Raw genomic sequence first — 25,618 nt, 5'->3', positions numbered from 1 at the left:
GTGTTTCTCAAATCCTCCTCCTCGCATAGGGCCCGTAGTGCTGTTGGAATCTCGCGGGGGGCAGGACGCCGTGGTATTAGGATTTGAAATCCGCAGACATCTAGAGCGGTGAAGCAGGAATTAGAATCCTCCTTTACAAAATATGTTTCAGTGAAATGTGTTACTGCTTCTCTTTTCGAGGTTTCTTGCCTTAGATAGTAAGGGGAATAGGTATAAGAGCTAATATGTTAGGATGAGTTCAGGTAAAACTTGGTTTCAGATGTGTGAAGAGTGTGACTTTTTGGCTTTGTCATTTTTTGGGAAATAGGAGAATTAGGATTCCGGGCAATCTTCTTTATATTGAAAAAAAAACCCTCAAAGTAACTGTGTTGTGTGTTTCCTCTAGTTTATTTTTCATTGAAAGGACTCCATTCTTCCACAGCTCCTTGGGTTCTGGAAAGTGAGCACTAGTAATGGACATCATGTGGTAGTGAGTCTATTGGAATTAAAGTCAATGTCATCCTGTCTCACCTAGTACAGATTTTTTGTTTGGGATCGCAGTTTTCTAAACATGTTGCTGTAGTTCTTAAGTTGCTGGTGTGGAAAATTTTTGGTCACGAATTCACACTTTTACTTACAATTTGACAGTTAAAAAACAGTATAGAATTGTCACATAAAGGGTAAGGTAGAATGTATCACATATACGATAGTGTTAATATAATGCCTTTAGTGCAGAATACACAGATTGAGACTTTGTAAGATTGCACCACAAGTCATTCACTTTATAGCGGAAAATATAATTTGCTTTTAATTCTACTATTCTGAGATAACCGCTGTTTACAAGACTTGGTGCATTCTCTTTGTAATTTTTTTCACTTCCCAATGTCATTGAATATTATATAGTAATTTCCAGTAAGTGTAATTTAACTTATGCTATTAGTAGCCCCACTCTTAATAGGGTGATGTTTCTTTTGTTTCCCGTCAGGAACCTAATGTCTAATTTTGAATATTTTGCTTGTTTGTGATCAAACATAAAGATTCATTTTGTTTTTATTTCTAGCTTTTTCCTGCTTTCAAGGTTTTATCAATACTGATTCTTTTCAGATACCAGTTCTTTTCTATGCTATGGCATAGGCTTGCTACTCTCTACTTTGTGTTTATTACATTCCAAATCCTAGTTATTTTCTTACACTCTATTTCACACCCTTTACCCTACTGCTTTTTATTCTTCTCTCTACTCCCTTCTTTTACATACCTCTTTTAATTATGCAGCAGGTCACTTGAACCAAGGTTTGTATAAGAAAACATAGTATCCAGAATAGGAAATGATAGCTTTTAAAAGTTGTCTCTTTAAATACTTGAAGTTCTGTTGGATGAATATTTTAGCACTGATTTATGTAATATTTATACACAACTCAGCTTTCCTGAGTTGTATGAAACATACTTGGTAGTTACACGGATCATCACAGAACAACATAAGTTAATGATAGGGTACAAACTTTTGGACATCTGTAGAGGTATGTCGGGGGAAAAAGTGGAATTTTAATTAAAGTATTCTGGCTATAGTAAATCCCTCCTGGGAATTATTAATACTACATGAAATTGTTTGCAGCTGTTAGTGATTGAAGATTTTTTTTTAAGAAAAAATCTGCATTGGAATAGTTGCAAACATTTTAAGTTGAATATATGCAAGAAAGTTTAAGGGTCTTCAGTGCTTCACTACAACCTTTTCAGTATTTTCTAGATGCATTCCTAAATGGGATTTAAAAAAATAGACCTTATTTCTCAGAAGTTTTGGATTTACAGGAAAGCTACAAATACAGTGTCTATATACCCCCATACCAGCTTCCCCTCTTATTAACATCTTGTATTATTAGTATTTGTTACTATTAATGAACCAGTATCAGTACATTAGTATTAACAAAGTTTACACTTTATTTGGATTTCCTTAGTTTTTAATGTCCTTTTTCTGTTCCAGGACCCTACCATCCAGGACACCACTAAATGTATTTCCTTGTAATGTCTCCCTAGGCTCCTCTTGGCTGTGACAATTTGTTAAACTTCCTTGTTTTTAATGATGTTTGAGGAGTACTGGTCAGGTATTTTGTAGAATGCATTTTCATTGGAATTTATCTAATGTTTTTTCTCATGATTAGACTGTGATTATAGGTTTTTGGTAGAAAGATCACAGAGGTAACGTGCCATTTTCGTCTCATATGAAGGGTATATACTATCAGTATGATTTGTCACTGTGATACTCATCTTTATCACCTGGCTGAGGTAGTGTTTATCAGGTTTTTCCACTTTTCTCTGCCTTTTTCATGCTGTGCTCTTAGAAGGAAGGAACTGTGTATAGCCTATACTTAAGGAGTAGAGAGTTATGCTTCCCCCTTTGAGGGTAGAATATCTTATGTAAATTATTTGGATATTTTTCTCCGTGGGAGATTTGTCTCTTCTCCCCCATGTATTTATTTACTCAATCATATTTATTTTGTTCTGGACTCATGGAGATATATATATATATATATATAAAATATAAATACAAAATATATCTATTGATCTAAATATTTTGGGTTATAATACAATGCTACTTTATTTTGTTACAGCTTGGCTCCAGTGCCTCTTTGACATACTACCATCAATGTGAATTTTGTTTTTTTGGAAGCATTTCCATATTTTCTGGTACTATGAGATGCTCTAGGTTCATCTGTATACATCTTGCCACGGTCCTAGAATCAGTCATTTCTCCAAGGAATCTGGATCATTTTGTTGGGGAATGGTGTTAGAAACCAAGATCTGGGTGCTAGGTGTGCTTGTTGCTACTGGGGTATCATTGCTTCTAGGTTCTCTCATGTGACAAAGCAGGAAATACATATGTGTATATGAACATATCTGTACATATTTTTATGTAACAGTTTGTATCCATGTTAAACTAACTATGAATTTACATTTTATCTGTAATGCTAATTCATTACCACAGGTATCATTCTAGCCTTCTCCCTTTGTTTATATGTAAACTTACTCCAACAGTGAGAAGAAACCTGGCTTGCACCATCTGCCATACATTTGCTTAATCATTCATTTCTATCATAGATGTATAGCAGCATTGGAATTGTTAACCTGTGCTCCCATGGGAAACAACTTTAGCATCAAGAGTACAGTGTTTATGTACTATTCCTTTTGCTTTTAGTCTCACAGCCTCTACTCATTTCTAGAGTTAGTCAGCTAAGCACCTTTCCTCCTATCCTTTTCAGTGAGATTGTAGCACACATTTATAATACAGTTAGATTTCTTTGTTACAATCTGCATTCCACCTTGGGATTCCTTGACCTTCTAAATGATTTGCTTACATCTGCATACATTAAAGTTTACTCTTTGTCCTGTGAAGTTCTTTGGGTTTTGACAAATACTTAATTTGATGTAGCTATCCTTATAGGATCATAGTATCATATCGAATAATTTCAGCACATTACAAATCCCCTGGGCTTCACTCATAAGCTCTGTGAGCCCCTCTCCCAGAAAACCACGTATCTTTTTACTGTCTCTTTACTTTTGCCTTTTCCAGATGTTGTATAATTGGAATCATACAGCCTTGCCAGACTGGCTTCTTTCATTTAGCAATACACATTTAAGGTTCATCCATGTCTTCCTGAGGTTTAATAGCTCATTTCTTTCTATCGTTATCAGATATATCGTGGTTTGTTTATTCACCTATTGAAGGATATTTTGGTTGCTTCCAGTTTTTGGCAAGTATGAACGAAGCTGCTATGAATATTCACATGCAGGTTTTTGGGTAGACATAAGTTCTCATATCCGTTGGATAAATATCTAGAAGTGCGATTACTGGATCCTGTGGTACGATTATGGTTAGCTTTGTAAGACATTGCCAAACTGTTTTCCGAAGTGGCTGTACTATTACATTCTCACCAGCAATGAATGTGAGTTCTTATTGCCCCACATCTTTGCTAGCATTTGATTTTGTCAGTTTTTTTGGATTTTATCCATTCTAATAGGTGTGTAGTAATATGTCATTGTTACTTTAATTTACTATTTCCTAATGACATATGATGTTAACATCTTTTCACATACCCCTTTTCATCTGTACATCTTCTGTGGTGTGATGGCTGTTCAGATCATTTGCCCACTTTTTAATGGGGTTGTTTTCTTATTGTTGAGTTTTAAGAGTTCTTTATACATTTTGTATACAGTCACTTTATCAGATATGTGTTTTGCAAATATTTCTCCCAGTTTGGTTTGTCTTTTTATTTTCCTAACAGTGTCTTTGTCAGAACAGATGTCTTTAATTTTAATAAGGCCAACTTACCAATTTCATGGATAGGCTTTGGTGTTGTATTTGAAAACTCATTGCCAAGGCTACATAGATTTTATCCTGTGTTTTTCCTAGAAGTTTTACAGTTTTGCATTTTACATTTAGGTATGTGATCCATTTAGAGTTAATTTTTATGAAAGGTATAAGGTCTGTGTCTAGGTTAATTTTTTTTTTGCATATGGATTCCTAGTTGTACCAGCACATGTAAATGTGATTTTTAAATTAATAGATTATAAATTAGGTTTAGAATTGAAAATGTTTTTATTAAATTTTTTATTACATGCTCTGCAAAATTACTTACCGTAAACAGTTGAGAAATGACTTAGAAACCAATATATAATACAGCATGTACTGTGTGCTGAGATTTATTTCTAGACATTGTACATAATTCATTTTCCTCTTTTTTTTTTTTTTTTTTTTACTAACTCAGATTCTTTGTGAAAATGGAATTGTTAGTATAGAGTAACATCTGTCAGTTCTTTTAGATCTTATCATAGGGAATAATAGTTTGATTTTTCACAAAAAGGATCTGGAATAAAGGATTTGCAGGGTGTATGTTGAGAAGAGGCAGTTGATATATGCACCAGCTAGAAATCTGAGACTTAACTATGTGGTCTTGAATCTTTTCCCATGCTATTCTTCCTGCTACAAGTGACTTTTTTCAAGTACAGTTGACCCTTCAATAATGCAGGGGTTAGACTCACTGACCCCTGCACAGTCGGAAATTTGTGTATAATTTTTGACTTCCCTAAAACTTAACTAGTAACCCTTCTGTTGACTGGAAGCCTTACTGATAACACAGTCTGTTAACACACATTTTGTATATTATATGTATATTACATTGTATTCTTACAATAAACTAGAGAAAATTTTATTAGGAAAACCATAAGGGAGAGAAAATCCGGTACTGTATTGTACTTATTGATATTGTAAGTTTTTGTTTGCTTACCAGATGACTCCTCTGTCTGAAAAGGTGGGGGAATGGAGGGGCAGGGCTGGGAACTGCAGCTGCGGACCTCAATCTATGGTACATACCAAGCAATTCAACTTTATCTCATAATGTCATGACTTTTCTGTTTCTTGGGAGCATTTCTGGCATCTCTAGTGGCACGTTTTCATTCAAGGTTTATGGTATTGTACTAAACAGGATGAAAAATACAAGCGAACAGCAAGAAATCATTTTTTACTGTGATACGCAATTTACCGGAGAGATGAACTGCTCACGCAGAGATGATTAACATCACACAGTGGACTAAGCGGATACTCACAACACTTGAGCTCACTGCAATAACAACAGGACGTGGCTATGAAATTATTACAGTAGTACAGTATGTGCTACAGTTAATTGTATGCAGTTAGGACTTAATACTGCATCTTTACATTTGTTTACATTTCTCTTGACTGCGAATGATACTGTGTATCGTGTGTAAGTTTTGATAAATTTTAATTTTTTCTAATAAATTTTATGGTTACTACCATAAAATGATAAAGTAGACTAGTATTTATATACATATTATGCATTCATGACATACCTAACTTTTTTCTTATTTTTTTGTTATCCCGGCTACATGGTTTGTCTGTGTTTTTATTGTATTTATTTATTAAAAAAAATTTTTTGAGACAGTCTCACTGTCACCCAGGCTGGAGTGCAGTGGCGCAATATTGGGCTTACTGCAGCCTCAACCTCCCAGGCCCAGGTGATCCTCCCCACTCATCCTTCTGAATAGCTGGAACCATAGGCATGTATCACCAGGCCTGGCTAATTTATTTTTATTTTTATTTTTTGCAGAGACAGGATCTCTCTGTGTTGTCCAGGATGGTTTTGAACTCCTAGGCACAAGCAGTCCTTCCAAGCTGGCCTCCCAAAGTGCTGGTATTACAGGCATGAGCCACCACACCCAGCCCGAATGTTTTTAAATTGTCACAAATCTCCAAAAATTTTTTCCAAATATATTTATTGAAAAAAATCTGTGTATAAGTGGACCCATGTAGTTCAAACCTGTCTTTTCAAAGGTGAAACGTACCTGTCTTTTGGTATACATTTTGTTAGTGATATTGTGGTGTACTATAGTTGGCACATTTGTCCCCTCCAAAACTCTTGTTGAAATTTCATCCTCTATGTGGCAGTGTTGAGAGGTGAGGCCTTTAAGAAGTGATTGATCCATTCATGAATTAATGGATTAAGGGGCTATCATGGGAGTGGGACTGGTGGCTTTGTAAGAAAAGGAAGAGAGACTTGAGTGAGCACATGAGCACACTCAGCCCCCTTGCCCTGTGATGTTCTCTGTTGTCCTGGGATTCTTGGAGCGTCCCCACCAGCAAGGAGGCTCTTACCAGATGTAGCCTCTCGACCATGGACTTCTTAACCTCCGTAACTGTAAGACATAAATTCCTTTTCTTTAGAATTACCCATTTCAGGTATTCTGTTATAAACAACAGAAAACAGAGTAAGACAGGATTAGAAATATTTATAATGTTGCGCTAAAGTTAGAACCGGTAGTCTTCAAGAAGCAGGTGGAGCAGCTCACATAATAATAGTACCTTTTGTGTGGCAGGTGTTACATACATTATCTTCTTTAACTGTTACAAGAGCCCTTTAAGGCATGCTTCTTTATCTCAGAATTACAGATAAGGGAATAAGGCCCAGAAAGAAAAAGCGACTTGTGTCACACATGGGGAGAAAGGGACAGAATTGGGATGAGAACTCTGACCTGACTCCAAAATCCATGCCCTTTCCACTTGGTTGTGCTGCCCTTATTAAAGAAAAAGGGCAAGGATGGCCAGGGTGTCCTTAATTATATTCTTTTCTTTAATACTGTGTTATATACTTGCTCAAATTACTACTGTGCTAAACAAGAATAGCTAAAAAGTTTGTGTATTTAAGCTCCACAAAGATTCTTCTAGCTTTGTTTTCTGTTGACTCATCTATATCCTACTGACCAGAGGTATGTGGTGATGGAACATGGTTGTTTTAAAGAATGAGGTTCTTTTAAAAAGAAACATTTGTGGGGTATTAGACAAAATAAAGCAAATAATGGTAGCATTAGCTAGTTATTTATTTCTTTCCCTCATTGTATTTAAAGCTTCTCAAGGGCAGGGAACTGAGTCAGTTAAGTTCCCCGAGGTATTTAAGGCCAACATATGACCATATGTGTCAACCATATGACACACTCACAAAAGGCTTGCTGAATGAAATTAGCACGTATTATCATACTTTTACGTAAATACTTAAAAGGGGATGAGTTTTCCTCACGTAGGAAGTTGAGCATTACTACATTTCATTTATTTATTCATTCATCTTTTATTGAGTGTTTGTTGAGTATCTGTTCTGTGCCAGACACCAGGAATACAAAGATGAGTAAGATAGGATCTCTGCCTTTTGTTGTCAGCAAGCTCAGAGAATGGAGGCAGCCAGACACCCGTTTTAGTACAGTGTGGAGCTGAAGGAAGTATATATTAAAAAACAAACAAACAATGGACTTTGGAATCAGACCTTATCTGCCTTGGTTTTCTTATCGAAGAGGTGAAAATGTCAAGTAGGTACTGTTGTCCATGGGGAATGTTAAATGAAAAGTGTGTGTGTGTGTGTGTGTGTGTGTGTGTGTGTGTGTGTGTGTGTGTGTGTGTGTGTGTGTGTATCTCAGCACATAGCAGAAAGGAGAGCCTCGCTGTGGCCAAGGGAGTCAGAAAAGTCTTTACTGGGGAAGGTGATGTTTGAGTCTCATAGAATGAATTTTTGAGGCAAAGCGAGACACTCATCTCTCTCCAGGTAGAAGGATGGGCATGTTTGACATGTGCGGAATAGGTTGGCATGATGGGAGTGGTGGGCAATTCTGCACATTCCCACCTTCAGAGCTTACAGGAGTATTAGAAAGAACTGAATGAGCAGTTATTTTTCATTTTTGTAAGTAACAATACAATAAAGTATTCATTACATTGTAGCAGAAGAGAATAAAGATACCAAACCTGTTTAAGAATTGCATGAATCTTCTCTTCTAGTCACATGGCCTTCTAAATGTAGCTCTTTATGTAGCAAACAAATTCATGTGTTGTTTTTCAGTCCTGTGATACTCAAGTGATTATATGGAATTTAAGAAAGAGAACTTGCATGTTTTTGGGTGAAATTGGAGGTCCTGTTTCAAACCATTCTTACATTTAGTAGCATAGCAACAAAAGAATGTAATAATCTCTGAAGCCAGATCTAGTCCTGTTTAAGCCTATCTAAAATTCTAAGCCGTAAACAGTTTCTGAACAGAACCTGAAACATACTATTTAGGAATATACAAAAAATAAGTTGTTAAATGAATTATGTGCTTGATAAGAGATAAGAGTTCTATAATTGAAAAATTGTGTTTTTAATATAAGGGGAGAAGAAAAAGAGAAAGAAAAAATTGTGAGAAAAAAGATTGATAGAAGGAAGAGAAGTTTGTACTTGAATGAGAGAGAAATATTTTTCAAGTCCCTTATTGATGGCTGTTGAATTATCTTTTGTTAACACCATTAGAATATTATTAAGTTATTCCTTATTATAGAAATACATGTATATTATTGATATATTTGTTGGTTTAATGCAACAATAGAATGTTTCCAGTATCTGAAGTGGAAAAACAAAGCTGCAAATAAAAATATTTGTGAAATCTATCTCTTTTGAGAAGACATTGATTACAGTTTATCTAATTTTCTGCAATAATTTTGACATTTAAAGTTGATGATAATTTTAGACCTGAATGTACAATAAGATGATTTTAAGTGCTCTTTTAGAATTTAAAGAAAGATATACTTTTGATGATGGAGATAGAAGATACATTTAACTGCTTCGCTAGTGAAAAGTCTGTTACATTTTGCTGGGCATGGTGGCTCACGCCTGTAATCCCAGCATTTTGGGAAGCCAAGGCAGGCAGATCGCCTGAGTTTGGGAGTTCGAGGCCAGTCTGACAAACATGGAGAAACCCTGTCTCTACTAAAAATACAAAATTAGCCGGGCTTGGAGGCACATGCCTGTAATCCCAGCTACTCGGGAGGCTGAGGCAGGAGAATTGCTTGAACCTGGGAGGCAGGAGGTTGTGGTGAGCCAAGATGGCGCCATTGCACTCCAGCCTGGGCAACAGGAGCGAAACTCTGTCTCAAAAAAAAAAAAAAGAAAGAAAGAAAGAGAAAAAAAGTCTGTTACATTTTAAAATCTTGTTTTGCCTTCTTTTTTGGGGGCTTGGATTTCTTGAAATTCATTTTGTGAGTAACTTGGTAAATTGATGACTTATTTTCTGCCTGGGCATGCAAACTCTGCATTTGATAGTTTCTTTCATATATGGAAGAAATGGAAACACTAACTTTAAGTAGATTTACTACCTTTATTCCCCCCATGAAGGCATGAACAGCTTGTTTATGTTTATATGCATGTGTACATAATCTCCAATTTCTCTTTGCAGTGTGTTTTCTAAACTTCAACTGTTTTATAACAAACTATATGTATTTGGGAGTTTAAAAATATTATTCTTTAATCCAGGAATGTGGATTTTTGAAACCCTATCTTCAGATTGAGTTGTCTTTACTGTTTTAGTGTTTATCTGTATCCTCAGAACCTCTGTTGTGTGGTCTGTTTTCAAAAAAGTACTGTGTACCATAAACTACAGTGTTTTTGTTTTGTTTTTTACACATCAAGATCCTTTTAGTCGAGAGAACATTAATTTTGTCAGTAGTTCTTTTATTTAGCTCCTTTGTGGGGCCTTGTTAGATTCTGAATAATTTAATAGCAATGGAATCCTTTCTGTGATAAAAATCTGGTCATTGGTCCAATACTTGTAGCATTATTCACATGATACTCATGCATGCAAAGGTGTGGGATTAATGCGTGTGCCTGAAGAGTGTGTGTCAGAGTGTTTTTAATCATTGTTGAAAATCACCCTGTAAAGATTTTTGTGTGTGTTAATTCTCAGATTTGCTTAAAGTATTATCACTTCTATTTTAAAATGAATAACCCATGGTGGCCTAGCCTGAACAATAATATGTAAGAAAAATTGGAAAAATTATAACTTCCTTTAAATTTAGGAATAAGGTCTATGTTTTTTGTGTATTTGTATGTTAGCTATGTTTGCAGAATTACAGAATAAATTGTTTAAAGCATATTTCTTTTTATGTTATTTTAATTTTTTTCATTTTTTACCCAAACTGTTGAAACGAAAAGTTTCAGTCCCAGTTAGTACAACATCCATAAACTTTGTCCACATTTCACATTTTCAGCTTTATCTTAAGACTTGCTACTTTCCATGGTCTTGTCAAGAAAATAGTCTTTTACAACTCTTGAAGCAGATAAATAACCATGTGGGCTTCCCTTCATCACCCCCTTCCCCAACTCTTTTCCTCCTCCCAGCTGTTCCCCCTCCTTTAGCTCGTTTCTGACACCCTTTTTCAATCCTCAGATGGCTTTAATAGAAAAGTGTATTTTTCATAACTTTGATAGCTTTCCCGTTACTATTCTAACTCTTTCTCACTGCCTGGTGAGATCTCAGTCATGGAGAGAGAAGTCTGAATAAAAGAGACATTCATAGTGGTTATGACAGTGAAGGTTAAGTTTAGGCTGCTAGGGGATTTGAAACAAAGGAGGGATTGAAGCCTTCATAGCCTTTACCTTATTTGGGTACTAAGTAAGTGATTTTGGAAATAGTAAAATCTCATTATGAAAAGAGTGAAATCTAGTCCAGAATAAATGTGTTAACAGTGCTTAACTTTAACTGGAATGCATCTTAACACCATTCAGTTTTTATACTGATTAGAAAGGTCCACTGTGATTTTGGTCATATATTAGAACATATGCTGTTGGTTTTTTGTTTTGTTTTGTGTGTGTGTGTGTGTTTTTTTTTTCATTCTGCTTTGTAAGTACCCCTTATCACAGTAGGGAATTTTAGAATTTGAATTAAAATATATCTTGAGTTATATAATGTAAAAAAATTTTATATAGGCTACTCCATGGCATTGTAAAGAATCTTAAAATAGATATAAAAGTGACTTCATCTTACTTCCAATGTCCTTTCTCCATCTATATCTGTTATCTCTAGCTGTTTTCATCTTTTCTCTCTGCCAGGCAGTTAGTGGAATAGTTGAAGAATGATTTTATCAGCTCTCATTGGACTACAGGATAAAAGACCTAAAAATATGGGATAATTTAATCCAATGGCTACCAATTACATTTTGTGTTATGTTTATGGTTTTCAAAGGCATTGATAAAATCAAACTATTGTTATTGGGAAATATGAAATTTTCAATAAGATTCCAAACTAATAGATAAAGTGGTAAAATGATTGGGAAAATAAGTGGTGGTAGAATCTGATATAGGAAGTTTGGTGGTAGCAAAAGGGGAAACGCTAAAATTTCTCAAGAACCCATAAGCCATTTTTACTAACACTGTGCTCTTCATGAGCTACATCTAGGGAACTTTGATTATATGCTGTAAGGAACAATATATTATTTGATTTAAGTGTATATTAAATAAGTATTCAATAAATAACTGCAAAATGAAAGACTGAGTTCTGAACGTGGAAATTCCTATTCTTGCGAGATTGAGCCAGACATTTCTAGCTAACATTGACGTTATTGGGCTGATGTGGACATCAGTTGGGTTTTGGGTATTAGGTGTAACAAATGCTTGCTGATGCATAGAGGCTAATCTAGGTCTGTGTTAGTTCCTGAGAGTGTGCATGTGAACTTGAGGGGAAGGTTTTTAGAGTAGATCACTCACCTAAGCCAGCTGGTTTTTTCTCTCTTCCAAAAGAGTACTGGATTGCTTCTTTGCAGGGACTGACTTGAGAACATGGCTTAACTTTTAAGGCTAGATAAACTAGTTCAGCCAGAAGTGTATTATTTCCCCCCAAAATTACATTTAAAAGCTTCTAGCTATGATCATTTCAGCTGCTTCTTCCTCCCTTTCTAATTATTCTTGCTATTTCTGTTACTGATATCAACCATACCAATCACTGGAAAGGAGAATACTTGGGCAAAAATTTCTTTTAAAAGAAAAATTGTTGGAGAGAAATATGTACACAAATTTATATTGAATATTTAATAAAATACATATGGAACTGTCCTTTGTATGTGAAGGTGAGTTTTGTTTGTTGTAGTGGTGTCAGATCTGGTTTGATTCATTTCAGCGTTTTCCAGTGTTCTTTCTTGTGATACGCCTATATGAGACAGGAATTTTGCTAAATCATTAGCAGGCCCATTGGCTTAATGTAACCCAATCTAGTTTCTTGATCTAATAGTCCTGGAATATACAACTTTATCTAATAGAAAATAATTTTGTTTCAGTTAATGAAATTTATCTGTCAATAAATAAATATTAAATAAGTGCCTATTAAGTGCTAGTACTAAATAATGAGTATACTCTAATTGACAAGATAGACAACATTCTTATCCTTGTGGACTGCGTGATGTTAGACGCCTAAATGAAAAGAAGCATAAAAACTTAACAGAAGCATCAGGTTCTAGGTAAGGGCTCAAAAATCTGGAAAATAAAGGATAATCTTTTTGGCTTTTCTCCCCCTCTTTCCTTAATATAGATTCACATTTTTTCCGATTCAAATGTAATGATATTCACATTTTGTATTGTTTTTCTACATATACTGGTACTGTGGATTTATAAAATAAGTCTATTTCCAAATTACATGTATTTTACAATGATTCCACAAAGGAACATTGGCTGTTTATGAGCTTTGGGGAAAGTTACAGTATACCAGTACTCCCTTTGAAAGATTTTAAACTATTAAGGTCAATTTAAGATCAGACCAGACAAGTGTGGTTTGTGTCATTTTTATATACAGTATTCAGTATTTTTTCCTGCAAACTTTTGGGAGTGAAGAAGCCATTATTCATAAAATGAATTCATATTTAACACCTTAGGCTGATTGTAAAGTGTTAAGCCATAGAGATGGGGAAAATTCTATTGTCTTGAATTTTGAATGTGGGTAACTTTGAGACTGCCATATGAATTGCCAAGTTGCAAAACTGTTTTTGCATTTCCCTTGCAAGCAAGGAAAATGTGGACTCCTCCTTCTTTAGTGGAGCCAAGCGCATTCTAACACACCTCTCAAATTACACACCGCTGAAATGATACTCACAATGGGTTTGGCTCATGTGTTTCTAGTTAGCTACTATGAATGAAAGATTCGTAACTATCTGTTTCAAAAAACTTCCTTATTTGCACTGCAGGGAGCTTAATTGTTTGGTAGCAGGGTCAAGAATTGCTTTTAAATACTAAGTCAGTATGCATGGATTGGGCCATTATACACTGAACTAAAAAAAAGATTTCTGTGCACAAAGAAGGCTTTAGATAAATATTTGTCAAATCATTGATTACTTTGTTGGCTGTGGAAGAAGAAAAGTCCCTGAGTTTTCCCACCCTCTTGGTAATTTGGACCAAATATTTTGGTCACTATTTTATATATATATATATATATATAAAATATATATATAGATTTAATATATATAAATATATATAATTTATATATATTAATATATATTAAATCTATATATATAAATATCTATTAAATATATATTTATATATATAAAAATTATATATATATAAAACAAACCTGTAAACTTTCCCTTACCTTGCCTATTGAGCATTGTAGAATACAGGATCACAGGAAGGAAGAAGTCATTCACACTTACTAGACAGATGGTTGGCGTCCCTGTGGCAACCTTGTGATCTAATAATTTTCCAAGTTCTGTCTACCTAACTGAAGAGTAATAGCTGTTTACTGTTTGCTTAAATAACACTAGGCCTGTATGCAAGTTGGAGGGGGGGTGGGGTGAAGGAGGGGGGTAGATATATAAATTCATTTCTGCAGTTTTACCAAATCTGTAAAAGAGGTGTAGCATACAGGCACCTCTTTTCCAAAAGAAAAAATTCATTAGTTCCTCATTTTGGTTATTCCTTCTTATTCGTGGCTCAAGCAAACCATTACCAGAGAATCTTTTTTTTTTAAATTGATGACACTATAAAAATTAGTTATTTTTGAAGAATTTTTTTCAAAGGTAGTATTTGAATATATTGGTAAAAGATGGTGGAATCATTTTCCTGCTTTTCTGCAGTAAATTAGTTTGTACACTTCTGGTGACAGTTGCTCAACTATCCAAAGAAGATGAGACTGTTAAAGAAATTTTAACAAATATTTATGAATGCATGAAATTGATTATGTTTATTAAAGTCACAAAAGATTTCTAGCCTTTATTATAAATTTTACAAATTGCTACTGCAAAAATGAGAGAGAATTATAGTTACCAATGTGAATTACTTTTGTTTGGTCAGACATTGACTTCCCTGATTGCCACCTTGTCACTCTGTTTAGTAGACACAGATAGGAACTTCTTTCTTCTTCCTATGATATGCATTTGATTCCTGTCATATGCTGTCAGAATAATGTTGTCCTGAGATTATTTGCTGGAATGATAAAACTGATGCAGACTATGTCAGCTAGACTTGTTAATATCACATTATTCTTTCTAATAAGTACTTGTACTTAGAACACTTACTTGCTTCTACTGCATCATGTCTCTCTTTTTATCCCCAATGCTTTTTTTTTTTCTTAAATCTCTCTCCATTGTCTCTTGAAGGGGCTAATAAACCCAGTTCTAAAATATTTCATGTATCTATCTCCCTTTAACACATAATTTGGTCCCATGCATATGTTTAATACCAGGGTATCCCCATTCATTTCCTTCTTCTTCTGAGGATGATTGAAATTTTGTGGCTTCATGATTGCCTTCTAATTTTCAACTTGACTTAAACCAGAGTATAGTAAGAGAATCATTAATAATCACAATTAATAACATTAGAATGTAATTTTAATAATTCAGGCGTCTATTGCAAAATGTATTATGGAGTCAGTTTAAAATGTGATTCTTCTCTCTCATATGTACCTATGTCCAAGTGTGTATATAGTAAGCTCTTGGAGTTCAGGTGTATCTTGGTGAGGTATTCTGCATATATGGAACATAGTCTCTTAACATCCTTTTGCTACTGCCTTATTTCTGTCTTGTTTCCACGTAAGATTCTTGAAGAGAAGCTTAATGTCTATGGTTTCCTCTTCACCTCTCTTACATCAGCGAGCCCACTGTGGTCTGACGCTGAGCTTATGTCTGTAGGTCATCTGCCATCTTCTAAAAGCTAAACCAAAAGGAAAATGTTTAGTTTTTACTTGATTTTGCTGTAGCATTTACCTGTAAACTCTTTGAGAACATAAACTGTGTCTCATTCACTATGAATTTTTACCATTTAGGGTTTCTGGTACTTTGTAGACCTGTCTATTTGCTGAATGAATGTATGTTTGTAATGATTTTTGCCTTCTTTTAAATAAACAGAATATTCTCTTCCTTTGGCTCCTGTGGTGGTGCTGTTCTTTCTTGGTTAACGTCTACCTCTGCTTTGTTGCCCATCTACACTTAGATGTTATTCAGAAGCTCTGCTACTTGGGATGGAATAGGTATCCGAAATTCTTCCGAAGTGAAACTCTCAAGTAAGTTCTAGCACCATCTGTTGGCAGCAGTGAGAGCCAATGCTTTTTTTTTTTTTTTTTTTTTTTGTGCCTCAGTTCATGGTTTTGTGTATTCTCAGAACATTCACAAGTTGAAAAGTTTCTGGATTTTCCGGAATTATTTTCTTAGCCCTCATCTCATTTCATGTTACAGCGTAAGTTTCATTCTCTTTCTAGGGAACCTCAATGTTTCGTTTAGAACAGTTACTCTCACTTCTTCAGCTGATGCCTCTCTTGGGAGCTCTAAGTCTATTTATGACTGAACCTGAATATCACACGGGCCCCTCAGACTTCACATTTCCCAAAATTAATTTCTTGCTTTTACTCTGGCCCCCTCGTCTCTTTCTGTCTCTCTACTTGGAGTGACTTTTATCCAAATGACAACCTTAGAAATCTGAATTTTTTCTGGACTCTTTTTGTTACGAATCTTTCTGCCCCACCTTTATGTGATCGGTCATCAAATCTTTTTGATTCTTATTTGCAAATGGCTGATAGAGCACTCTCCTCTTCCGTCTCTCACTGCTAATCATGTTAACTACCTTGCTTAAAATTCTTCAGTGGTTCCCCATATGCTCATTAGGGTGGTACAAATGAAGAGACTCTGTGAAGGAGTCCCTTTCCAGCCAGATTTTTTTTGCTCTTCTACTCCACACATGCCATAATAATTGCAATTCCCCGGACACACATAGCTTCACTCTTCCATAAATTTGCATATACTGTTCCCTCTGCCTGGAGTTTCCTCTTTGTCAACCTCATCATATGGCAAACTACTTATTTTAGATTCAGTCTAAAGATCACTTTCCTAGAAAAAAACTTGTCGTCGATTCTTTTTGCCCAAGTTATAGAATCTCATACTTACTTTAAAGTAGTTACTATGTTGCTTATGGGTTATTTTACTTGTGTTTCTTTCTAACCAGTCTGTGAGCACTTGGAAGTAAGGAATGTGTCTGAATAGTCTTTTGTCTCTTGTCCCTTAGCACAATGATGGGTGCACAGTATGTACTCAGTTTTTGTTTTAATATTTGTTCAATGAATGAATGGTTAAAATGGTTTTTGGTGCTAGTGAGATTCCAGTCCCTGATCTACATATAAACAAACTATGATAGAAAAACTGAGCATAATTCATTCATTCACTATTTGACCATTTAACCTGCTTTCTTTCCTAGCACATCTGAAGGTAAAATTGTGAGACAGATGCAGTTTGTTTACAATACCATTCAAATTTTCCGTCTCTTATAGTTTGCCCTTTGTGTTTAGATAAAGCTTAGTCTTATATTCAGTGGCTTAATGCCTGGAGTTCAAAAGGAAAGTTATGATCAGATGACACTTGAGTTTTGTGTTTTCTTTGTCACTTGGGTGACTTCCAGCCATGTTTTCTCTAATTCATTTCTAAAGCTTTAAAAAAAAGAGGAAGAAAGAATGAACAAAATATGGGATAACTTCTTTATGATAATCTCATTTGAGTTCATTGTGTAATTTAATCATTACGCAAAATAGTTTTTCCCCTTTCTTTTTTTTTTTTTTATTTTGAGACAGAGTCTCGCTCTGACCCCCAGGCTGGAGTGCAGTGGCGCAATCTCGGCTCACTGCAAGCTCCGCCTCCCGGGTTCACGCCATTCTCCTGCCTCAGCCTCCTGAGTAGCTGGGACTACAGGCACCCGCCACCACGCCCAGCTAATTTTTGTATTTTTAGTAGAGACGGGGTTTCACCACGTTAGCCAGGATGGTCTCGATCTCCTGACCTCGTGATCCGCCCACCTCGGCCTCCCAAAGTGCTGGGATTACAGGCGTGAGCCACCGCGCCCGGCCTTCCCCTTTCTTTTGTATTGAAATTAGCTCTCAATACTGCCACAAAGAATTCTTTGTAATGAGTTAGCCACAAAAATAGTTCAGTTCTAGGGAGAATTTATTTTCTTTTTCTTTTCTTTTTTTTTTTAAGAGACAGTCTTGTTCTGTCACCCAGGCTGGAGTGCAGTGCAATCCTAGGGAGAATTTCTAGCCCATTAGAAGAACACATCCATGACCCTCCCTTCTCCTTTACCTGCCATATGCAACTGATTGCCAAATTCTGCTGCTTTCACATTAAAGTTAACCCTCGCCTTTGCCCCTTCTGTTCAGTTTTTCACTGTTTCAAGGCTATATGACCGTTTTCTTAAACTATTCCCTCCTGAATGTCTCTGTATCTGCCTCTGTCCTACTTCAATTCATGTTAATTACTACTTTCAGATCAGTCTTGCTAAAGCTGAGTTCAGATGATGTCAGTCCATTGCTTTAAAAACTGCTAACAAAGGTTTCCTTTTCAGGCTTTTCACAACCTGGTGAGTTTCTTTAATTTTAGCCTCACTACCGCCTTTCCTATAAATTACTCATTAGCCAAAGTGAGGTACTATACACTTTCATCTGTATACTTCAGTTTTCCCAGTCTGTGCTTCAGTGTCCCTCTTGTCTGTACTTGGAATAACTTTTTAATTTATCTCTATATACAAATCGAATCCATCAGTTAAGGTCTACTTTATCTGCCATTGTAGAATAATCTACCTTCTTTGGTACCTCCCCCACTTAATATTTTTTTCCTCAGGATCGCTTAGGCACTTATTTTCTTTTGTGAACTGTAATTTATATACATGTGTGTTACCTGATACCAGGTATCAAGCTTCTCTAAGGTAGGCTCCATATCTGATTTTTACTTTTGGACAGGCCTCAAAGCCTGGAGTGGTGCTTTTGTGTGATAGAAGCTCAATGTGTATTGGTTAAATGATGAAATAAATGAATTTTTGTCTTGCATTTTTCATGAGATTTGTGCCAGTAACATCCCAACTCTCAATATGAAAAGGAAAAAAATACTGACCACAGTTTTTACTGAGCCTAAATTGAAATATTCTGAAAAAGCTTAATCATGGTGACAATCAGAATGTACTCTGTTATTTAGGATAAACCCTTCTGGCAAACATGCCTGTTTTTCAAGTTCCCATTCTTTGAAATGTGGGCTATGATTATGTTCTTTAACATCTCACAGATTTAATAAGTAAACCATTGTTTTAAAGTATTATAACTTTTTCCACAAAGAAACTGAGCTCTTAGAATAAAAAGCCAACAAAGATGATATTTTTCAGTCTCACTCTTTTCTGTCCTTTCCCCTCATTAGAGCACAATTTTCAAGATTTTTGTATTATGAGTAAGACAGTGAGATCTTTTTGATATTTCATGAACTAAACCCAAAAGGGCCTAGAAAACCACGCTTTAGCACATTGTTTTTACCAAATCCTACTGTAATTATAAATATTTTTAATAGTATGAATAATGTTATTTTTTCCCTTCCTTTCTTCTTCTTTTTTTTTTTTTTTTTTTGAGACAGGGTCTCGCTCTGTCATGCAGGCTGGAGTGCAGTGGTGTGATCATAGCTCACTGCAGCCTCGAGCTCCTGGGCTCAAGTGATCCTTAAGTCATGGGTGGGTGGATCACTTGAGTCCAGGAGTTTGAGGCCAATGTGGGAAACATGATGAAACCCTATCTCTACAAAAAATACAGAAATTAGCCATGGTGGCATGTGCCTGTAGTCCCGGCTACTTGGGAGGCTGATATGAGAGGATTACTTGAGCCTGGGAGTTTGAGGCTGCAGTGAGCCAAGATTATGCCAGTACACTGTAGCATGGGTGAAAGAGCGAGACCCTAGTCTCAAAAAAGAAAAAAAAAACCCAGTTAAAAAAAACATGAAAATTACAAATAATTGTGACACTGGAACACAATTTTGGGTATTATTCAACTGCTAAGAATAAAATCAGCATAACTGCAGAATACATCTGAGAAATAATAAAACGTGACTTTGGTCAGAAAGTTCAGGAAATTTTTGTACTGTGTCCAATTTATTTTGCTCTGTGATCAGATTCTCATGAATGCTAGTGTTAGACAAAAGACTGAAAATAGAGTTACTATATAGAGATGTTCATTGTTTGGGGAGAAATTCAATAGAGTCTTGAATATTCTCTTGATGTGCAGAATAATTATGTAGAGATTATTTTAAATCATAAATACATCTTATATCTTAACATCTTAAATGTTTTGCTTTCCAGATATACTTAAGATATTTCCATGAAAATGTTTTATCTTAATATTTGCCAACAAGAGCATCTTATATTTGTGTAATTTTTCTGAAGTTGAGTAATAACTGTAATGCTAATTTGCTTATTTTTCATAAAACTCTGAGTGATTTTCTTTAATATATCCTTGAAAATGCATTTTTCATTTATTTTTTCTTATTCTTGTTGTATGTATATATCAAGTGTGGCATTTATTTTGAGAGTCTTGATAAAATTGGCAAAAGTAGAATTACAATTTTGTGTTAATAATGAAAGAATGACATATAATATTTGCCTGATTGTATCTCTTATTTTTTGTGTGCTTTTGGTTAAGCATATGTCGATTTATTTTGCCAATATTATTCTATAGACAGAGAACTCCTGTTTTTTTTCTTTCAGGTTAGTTCATGTGATCCTGGTTAATGGAACATAAAGTGAGATTTTATGGGTGACAGGGAGAGAGATTTGGCTTGACTTGGGGGCATATGGGAAAAGAATGGGGCTGTCTCTTCACAAAGATTTAAATATCTGATAAGAACTGTTTGCCAGTGCAATTATGAATAAGTGTATTTGTGCCTAATTTTTATTTTTTAAAAGCTCAGGTGATTATAATTTCATCTGTAAAATGTTGAAAGTGTAGTCTGATTAAAATAATATATAAGAAATGGTTTTGTTTCTTTTTGAATCAAAAGGTGTGTAAACCTGGAGAGTCTGCAGAGTGCCAGACCTCTGCTTTTGTCTTTTCTTAGTATTGTATCATGTTTTCCCTGATATTAGTCTTAAGATGACTTCATATATGTCAATATTGTTTAATGTTAGCCATCCACCTATTTGGGATAGGAAAAAAAGTTTTTCCCTGTGTAGATGCATGTGGATTGCCGAATCCCTACTATGTTGGAGGGAGATTATTTTGCTTGAGAGTAATATTGAAAAAACTCCTATTTTCTCCCTTCAAAAAAACTGGCTTCTGAAAATTCTGTGACTTAATGTGTCAGGAACCCAACTCCTAACGTGATGTTCTCATTAATTAATATTTAGTAAATACTACACACCCAACTTAGGGTAATTTGTTGGGAAATGTATCTCACTACCTCTGCTCTTAAAATTCTTTTTTTTTTTTGAGACGGAGTCTTGCTCTGTCACCCAGGCTAGAGTGCAGTGGCATAATCTCAGCTCACTGCAACCTCTGCCTCTTGGTTTCAAGTGACTCTCCTGCCTCAGCCTCTCGAGTAGCTGGGATTACAGGTGCCCACCACCACGCCCGGCTAATTTTTGTATTTTTAGTAGAGAAAGAGTTTCACCATATCGGCCAGGCTGGTCTTGAACTCCTGACCTCATGATCTACCCACCTTGGCCTCCCACAGTGCTGGGATTACAAACGTGAGCCACCGTGCCCAGCCTTAAAATTCTTAAATCTCATTTCCCTCCTTTTATTATTATTCAGTAGTTAACTGTATAAGCCAGAACAGTTTTTTAAAAATTGGATATCTCCCAGATTTCTTCCAGCTCTAATATTCTGTAAGTCTTTGGTTTTTACTTAGGTTAATTCTTAACTGCAATGGAAGAAAAGCATAATTCCATTTTCTAAGGTAATACTTAACATTTCTTTACATTATTCTAAATTGAATGGAAAACTTTATTTGTAAAATAACAACCAAAAATATCTATTTTATTCTCTGGGGAAAGACAATTTTGTAATATATTTTTCCACTTAAAATGTTTTTGCTTTGCAAAATCCCGTTGGGAAAACAGATTTCCAGACAGTTTAAAACTGACAAATGAGTATTTTGACAGGTATTCCTGGAAGGAGAGCTGTTGCCACCAACCATTTCAATTTCCTTATTCTAACAACCATGTTTAGCAGAGAAGAAGACATATCTCAGTTTGAAACAAATATTTAGTGTTGAGAGAGGTGGGTGAATATAAACCTTTTTTAATGTATTGGAAAAATAGGGCATTTAGTTCACTGTTTTGGAAAATAGAGTAACAATGAGGGTAATAAAGTACTTCTTTATGGCCTAAGACTGACCTGATACTGTTAACTTCCTGTGTTCCATTTAGTAGGGTGTTCCTAGAGGAGAGTTTCATTTTATGCCACTGTGTCATTTAACGGCTTTGTTCTGTGTGCAGCCTGTTGTGGCTTTAGAATAGAAAGCTTCAAGATAAAACATTTCATAGCAGAAACATTTTTCTGCATAAAATTCCACTGGTGAACAGTAGTTACTAGACCTTAGTAGAACGAGTCCGCTTCTGTAGAAATAATTTGTGAAACTGGTAGGGATGAACTCTGTGGTTCTGTCCATATTTCATTTACCTTCCAATTTGTAAACTTCTTATTAACATTGATATATTTTGAACAATATTCTTTAGATTTCCTTCACCATACAGTCATTTTTTGAGTAGAATATTAGAAGTAGTCATGCAATCTCTTGTTCTTAGGTGCTATTTGCCAGGCCCACACACATTGTCAGTTGCTGTCATTGTTTGTCTCCATCATCATTATCACCACCACCATCATCATTGCCATCATATATATATATATTTAAACATCAGAGATTGCTATTTGACTGGCTTGTGGAATTTGTGAAAAGCATAAATCTGAGAATCTTAAAATGTGAGACCTGCTGTTTAAAGATAGAGCAAATGTAGTTATGGATACTTATAGTATTTAGACTAATTCCTTTTGGTAGTAATGACTGAGTGATTTTGGCTTATTTCAAAGAATCGAGTTAGACATATGTTTGAATGACCCCATAGAGTCTTACTTTATATACTTAAGCCTGGATGAAAATCAATTTCATTTAGCTTTAACTCGGATAAGGGTCTCATGGTCATTATTATATTCTTTTTTTCTTAAAACTTTCCTTTTTTTTTTTTTTTTTTTTGGAGACAGAGTTTCGCTCTTGTTGCCCAGGCTGGAGTGCAATGGCACGATCTCTGCTCACTGAAACCTCTGCCTCCCAGGTTCAGGCAATTCTCCTGCCTCAGCCTCCCAAGCAGCTGGGATTACAGGTGCTCCCCACCATGTCCAGCTAATATTTTGTATTTTTTTTTTTTTTTTTTTGAGATGGAGTCTCGCTGTGTCACCAGGCTGGAGTGCAGTGTCGCAATCTCGGCTCAGCTCATTGCAACCTTTGCCTCCCGGGTTCAAGTGATTCTCCTGCCTTAGCCTCCCAAGTATCTGGGACTACAGGTACCCACCACCAGGCCCAGCTATTTTTTATTTGTATTTTTTTTGTATTTTTTAGTAGAGATGGGGTTTCACCATGTTGGCCAGGATGGTCTGAAACTCCTGACCTCAGGTGATCCACCCGCCTCGGCCTCCCAAAGTGCTGGGATTACAGGTGTGACCCACTGCACCAGGCCAAAACTTCCTTTCTTTTTTTCTTTTTTTTAAACACTGAAACAAACTACTGAAGAGTATTTTTTTCCTCTGTTAAAACTTTTAGGCTGGGTGCAGGTGGCTCACGCCTATCATCCCAGCACTTTGGGAGGCCAAGGAAGGCGGATCATCAGGTCAGGAGTTTGAGACCAGCCTGACCAACATGGTGAAACCCCGTCTCTACTAAAAATACAAAAACATTAGCTGGCTGTGGTGGCAGGCGCCTGTAATCCCAGCTACTCAGGAGGCTGAGGCAGGAGAATTGCTTGAACCCGGGAGGCAGAGTTTGCAGTGAGCCGAGATTGTGCCACTGTACTCCAGCCTGGGTGACAGAGCAAGACTCCGTCTCAAAAAAAAAAACAAAAAAACACTTTTCTCCAAATGTAGATATGTGTCAAAAACCAAAATACTGTTGCCTTTTACAAGACTTTTGTAATTCCTTTAACTCCCTGTAGACATTTTGAAAATCACTTCTTTGTAACACTAATTTACTACAGTTTACTTTTCTGAAGAAATCTTTCTCCAGTTTCTGTTGGCCATTTTTTATTTAGTTCTTCTGTAGCCCCAATAATTTAAGTATCTCATTTTGTTTTAATAATTACAACAATTTTTTTTTCTCATTGAAAGCTACTGAAGGGTACAGTTTCTTGATCCTTTGTTCTCTCTTTTTGGATGCATCTGTTGTTGTTTTTTTCCTGTATTTATTTATTTTTGCGCTCAGCAACGGACTATTTTTCAAACTCTTTAACATCTGATTGCTGTAAGATCTGTTGGAGTAGCATGTAAAAGTCACCAGTTGATATGGGTAGAAATACAAGTATGGAATTGTGCACCTATGCCCCTTGGTAGTATTTATACAGGAGACTTTTACTTGTAGTCTACAGTTTATTATATTCAAATAACTTATAAAGTGAAGGAATCATTACTAGGCATTATTCTTTGGGATAAAGGCTTATTTTGTTTCATTTAGGTACTTTTTTCAGGTTCTTTTGTTAAAGTCTGTCTGATGTGAGTTTCGATTTGCAAACTGAAAAAGCTTTAAAATGCTGAAAATTGGTTCTACTCCTTTTTCTTTGGATTTCTCTGGGAATTCTAAGTTGGCTATGACCTCATAACTTCAATGGCTTCTAAGGTCAATTATAACCTGATAGATATCATTAAACAAGGATTAATCTCAGTTTATAGAAAAATTCTGACTTTCAATATAAAATAATTCAATGGAAAATGATTAATGGTCTTCTGTTTTTGGAGAGTGATATTGTACTTGACATTGATAATGTTTAGTTATAATGGTTGTAGATACTACTTGTTTTTTATTGAATTACTTGTATTAGATCTTCATTCCCCAGAAGGTATGAGACCTGATGTTCTTACCTCAAGATGAGAGCTTAAAGGAAGAAGAGGTCAAGGTTTTACTTAAATTGTCTTAGCTGAACCTTTCCCTTTCCCTAAGATCTAGCACCTCAGAATTGCTGACGTCAGACATAGTTATTGACTGAAAAGAGTTAAATTGGTAAAGTATAATTTCTGGCTTCAGAGGTTCAGTTATTACTTTATCTGGTTGAAGTTTCATCAAGCCCTGAAAATAAGATCTTTAGGCTGTATAGTCATAGATTTAGAGAGAGAAAAGTTCTTCAAAGGCCTGTTGGTTTTACAGTTTACAGGATTCATTTTATGAATAGTACTCCATTGTGTATAAGTACCACATTTGTCCCTTTTTGTTTTGGTTGCCTGTTCTTGTGAGGTATTGAAATTTTCATCTAGATCAATGTCCTGGAGAGTTTCCTCAATGTTTTCTTGTAGTAGTTTCATAGTTTGAGGTCTTGGATTGAAGTCTTTAATCTATTTAGCTTTGATTTTTGGATGTGGCAAGAGATAGGGGTCTAGTTTCCTTCTTCTGGATGTGGATATCCAGTTTTCCCAACACTATTTATTGAAGAGTCTGTCTTTTCCCCAGTGTATGTTCTTGGCACCTTTGTTGAAAATGAGTCGACTGTAGATGTGTGGATTTGTTTCTGGGTTCTCTATTCTGTTCTATTGGTCTATGTGTCTATTTTTATTCCAGTTCCATGCCTTTTTGGTTACTATAGCTCTATAGTATAATTTGAAATCAGGTAATGTGATTCTTCCAGTTTTGTTCTTTTTGATTAGGATAGCTTTGGGTATACTGGGTCTTTTGTGGGTCCATATAAATTTTAGGATTGTTTTTTCTATTTTTGTGAAGAATGTCATGGGTATTTTGACAGGGATTTCATTGAATCTGTAGATTGCTTTGGGAAGTATGGAAATTTTAACAATATTGATTCTTTCAATCCATGAACATAGA

At 35.5% G+C, this 25,618-nt stretch overlaps 1 protein-coding gene across 10 annotated transcripts in view; it reads left to right on the top strand.

Annotated features, from left to right (window-relative positions):
* The window catches only part of EPS8 (EGFR pathway substrate 8, signaling adaptor), a 171,606-nt gene that overhangs the window by 1,917 nt on the left and 144,071 nt on the right, over nt 1–25,618 (top strand). Inside the window, exon 2 of one of the 10 annotated variants that reach the window (XM_063672459.1) lies at nt 7,699–7,845. The exons of the other annotated variants lie outside the window; for them this stretch is intronic. The gene's annotated coding sequence lies outside the window, so the exon portion shown is untranslated. The remainder of the gene's footprint in view (nt 1–7,698; nt 7,846–25,618) is intronic. 10 annotated transcript variants of the gene reach the window in all.

Source organism: Pongo pygmaeus, chromosome 10 (genome assembly GCF_028885625.2).
Source record: "Pongo pygmaeus isolate AG05252 chromosome 10, NHGRI_mPonPyg2-v2.0_pri, whole genome shotgun sequence".
NCBI lineage: Eukaryota > Metazoa > Chordata > Mammalia > Primates > Hominidae > Pongo > Pongo pygmaeus.
The sequence above is the reverse complement of the archived record's forward strand: the minus strand, read 5'-3'. Positions and strand labels throughout refer to the sequence as shown.